General features: G+C 49.2%; 1 long non-coding RNA gene across 1 annotated transcript; it reads left to right on the top strand.

The window, feature by feature from the left end:
* The first annotated feature begins 364 nt into the window (after positions 1 to 364).
* LOC133090964 (uncharacterized) lies at positions 365 to 3,070 on the top strand. Its single transcript, XR_009700834.1, has 3 exons — positions 365 to 750; positions 1,108 to 1,420; positions 2,656 to 3,070. It is a non-coding gene; the product is annotated as an uncharacterized LOC133090964 (long non-coding RNA).
* Positions 3,071 to 3,927: the final 857 nt, after the last annotated feature.

The following is a 3,927-nucleotide window of genomic DNA, read 5'->3' as shown; positions in this document are numbered from 1 at the left end:
CGGCACGGCCGGACAATGGCCCTCTGGCACAGCAGTCCCAGGCCGGGGAGAGGCCCTGGGACTCCATACCACGCGGGGCCTAGAGAGGAGACCGGGAAGGAACGCTGAGCCGGCGAACATACCTCCGGCCTAAGCGCGGGCAGCGCGCCCGGGCCTCCGTGGGCGCCATCACTGGGAGTGGGGTGTGAAGGCAGCCCGGCCGGGGCATCGCCGGCAGCCGGGTCCAAAGAAGCTGCGAGCCCGGCGGAGGCGACGGCGGGAAGTGCAGGCCGCAGCCTGCTCAGCCGACCCGCCCGGCAGCCCGACCCGCCACAGCCGACCTCTGGCCGCTTACCTTGTGGATTCTCTTCAGAGCCATCGTGGGAGGCGGGTGGAGGCGGCCCCCGGGGCGGGAACAGGGGCAGGGGAGGGACGGGGAAGGGGCGAGGGGGCGCGAGGCCGCCTCGGTGATCGCGGGTCGGCCGGAGAATATGGGGAGTTCCGGAGCGCGGGTCCGGCGGGACGGACTTGGGGCCGTGGCCCACTCGGCTCCTGAGCCTGCCGCAGGGGTCACCGCATCACCCGGCGGCGGCCCCTTTATGCGCTGCCGCCCGAGCCGCCGCCGCCGCCACCGCGGTAGCTGCCTCTTCCTTCTAGGCTCAGCGCCGCCTCCTCAGCCGCCGCGGATCCCTCCGCCAGGGAGCAAGAGCCCAGGCCTCGGGCTCGGCCGGCGCCTCTGGGTCGGACGGTCGGAGGAACTGCTTGCTGCAGGTGGACCGAGGGACGCGCGGGCGGGCGGCGCCGCCGGGGTGGGGCAGGCGGAGCGCGGGGTGGGCCCAGGCCGAGGGGCAGGTCGGGAGAGCGGGGATTGGCGGGCCGGGGAGGGAGGGCTGGGCCGCGCCGGCGGCGGAGGGATACGGGCCGCCCCTGTGAGTACCTTACGCGCTGTCGCGGTCGCCGCCACGGCCGCCGAGACGATGACGCCGCGAAGCGCAAGGAGGAGATCTCGCGAGACCTGTGGTGAGGGTCGCAAAGGCTCGCTCGCTACGATCCTTGAGTCCCTAACCTGTGGTCCCTCATTCGCGTGACATCTGAGATCAATAAACGTTAAAAGCGAATGTTTTTCAGATCACCCGACCATCCCCAGAGCATAGACGGACCCGAGAAGAGCACTTAGGTCCATTGCAATGTTCCTGAAGGAGGAAGGGACTTGTCCAAGGTCACACGGCTCCACAGTGGCAAAGCTGGGACTTCCCTTAAGTCGAGAGTTTCGTCAAATCCCTCTCTGGAATCCGCGTGGCAACAGCCTGGGCACCTGCGGGAATGTGGTTGTACAAGCACGCCGCAGGCAGCCCTGAGATGGTGTTTCCGACGAAGGCCCCAGCTGAGAGACAGTTTGAATGTCTCAGCCACTGGCATGTCAGGAGAAGTGCTCTGCTTGGTAAATTGTTACAAATAAGCACTGTAGCTGTTACCTCAGGGGGAAACAAAAAACTTGCAAAACGTGTGCTCCAGTAATTAAAACCAACCTTGCGTTCAAATCACCATCAAAAGCAAGCTTAGAAAACCTATTCTGGGGTTGTTTTTAGAAGATGGAGGCAAAAAGCTAGTTCAGTGAGCAACTACTCTGTGTCGAGCCCTGCACCAGGACCAGTGAAATATAAGGCTCACTGGTTTTATAAGGCCTGGGCTGGGAGGTGCTTTTTACCTGTCTGGAGACACTGGAAACACGGAAGAATAGTAAGGAATATTTTCCTGGGAGGTGATGCCCACATTCTCAAGTCTCCCCCAAGGGTTTCTGATTCTAAATCTGTTCTTTCCTCTGTCTGGAAGGGACCTTGAAGATCATTGATTAACAGAGGAGAAACTGGAGCCCCTAAGGAAAATGATCTTGCCAAAAGGCACACAATAGATCATCAGCAAAACTTGTACTGCCTCATCTACTGAGTAGAGGCTGGACCCATAGGGCAGGGCCACCATGGACCCAGTGAGTCAAAGGAGGGAAAAGCTGTGTCCAGTCGCCCAAGATGCATAGGTTTTAGGTTGAAGGTGAAGAGGAAGAGTCCAAAGTCCTAAATCTTTTCTTCCTGAGAACTGTGATGGGAGAGGTACAAAAATGCCCATTGGTCAGATTTTTTAAAATTTTTCTTCAGCAATAACTTTTTTGTATTAAAAAGTAATATATATTTGTTGCAAGAAATACAGATAAGCAAAAGGAAGGAAATAAAAGTCAACCATACTCCCATCATCCAATGATTAACCATTTTTGGCATTTGGCTTATGTCCTTTCAGTGTTTTTCCATTATATATATATACATATTTTTCTTTGAAAATGTAGGGTCATGCCATTATACTATTTGATAATCTACCTTTTTAAAAAAAATTTATGTACTTAAGGTACAGCATGTTGATTTGATATACATAAACATAGTGATATGATTACTACATCTCTATCTCCTCATTTTTTTTGTGTGTGGTGAAAGCACCTGAAAGTTTTGGTAATTTACTTTTAAGATAAACAATATATGGTGAATTTTCCTGTGTCAAGACATATTTCTACTATATTTTAATCGCTACATATTCAATCATATAAATGTACCATATTTAATTAACTTGTCACATTTTGGGGGATATGTAAGTTGTTTCCAATTTTTACCATTAAAAATATTGCTATAGGGCTTCCCTGGTGGTGAAGAATCCGTCTGCCAATGCAGGGGACACGGGTTTGAGCCCTGGGCCGGGAAGATCACACGTGCCGCAGAGCAACTAAGCCCGTGTGCCACAACTACTGAGCCTGCGCTCCAGATCCCACGAGCCACAGCTACTGAGCCCACGTGCCACAGCTACGGAAGCCCGCACGCCTAGAGCCTGTGCTCCACAACAAGAGAAGCCACCGCAATGAGAAGCCCATGCACCACAATGAAGAGCAGCCCCCGCTCGCCGCAACTAGAGAAAGCCCGGGCGCAGCAACGAAGATCCAATGCAGCCATAAATAAATAAATAAAATTAATAAATTAAAAAAAATATTGCTATAGTGAAAAAAATATACTGCTATAGTGGATATTCTGTAGTTGATCTTTGTACAACTCTAAGAGGGCTTTTTGGTATAAATTCCTAGGAATGAAATTGCTATATCAAAGACTGATCAGATTTTTGCATCTATGTTCATGAGGGATAAGGGTTTATAATTTTCTTTTTTTGTAATATCTTTGTCAACTTTTCATATCAACGTTATTCTGGCCTCATAAAATAAATCGGAAAGTGTTCCTCCTCTATGTTCTGAATGAGTTTGTGTAGGATTGTTTTTTTTCTTCATTAAATAAATATTTGATAGAATTCACCGGTGAAGCCATCTGACCCTGGAGTTTTCTTTGCAGAAAGAGTTTGATAATAAATTTAATTTCTTTCATATGTATGTGTCCATTATGATAAGTTGTGTTTTTCAAGGAATTTGTACATTTCATTTAGGTCGTCCAATTTATTAGAATAAAGTTACTCATAATATCTTATTTTTCCTCTACTATATGTAGCATCTATAATGGGGTCCCCAGGGACTTCCCTGGTGGTCCAGTGGTTAAGAATCTCCCTTCCAATGTAGGGGATGCAGGTTCCATCCCTGGTTGCAGAACTAAGATCCCACATGCCCTGGGGCCACAATGAGAGAGAAGACCGCGTGCCACAACAAAAGATCCCGCATGCCATAATGAAGATCCTGCGTGCTGCAACTAAGACCCGATGCAGCCAAATTAATTAATTAATTAAATTTAAAAAAATATATATATATATAATGGTGTTCCTTTTTGTAAGCCTGATGTTGGTTATTTGTGTTTTCTCTATTTTTTTCTTGCTAAATCTTGCTAGGGATTTATCAATTTTTAAAAAATATATGCCTATTTTAGTCTTACATTTTTATTCTGTTTAAATGCTGTTTGAGGCATTTAATCTTTT

Source organism: Eubalaena glacialis, chromosome 4, assembly GCF_028564815.1.
Source record: "Eubalaena glacialis isolate mEubGla1 chromosome 4, mEubGla1.1.hap2.+ XY, whole genome shotgun sequence".
NCBI lineage: Eukaryota > Metazoa > Chordata > Mammalia > Artiodactyla > Balaenidae > Eubalaena > Eubalaena glacialis.
Note: the sequence above shows the minus strand (reverse complement) of the source record. Positions and strands in the feature narration are given on the sequence as shown.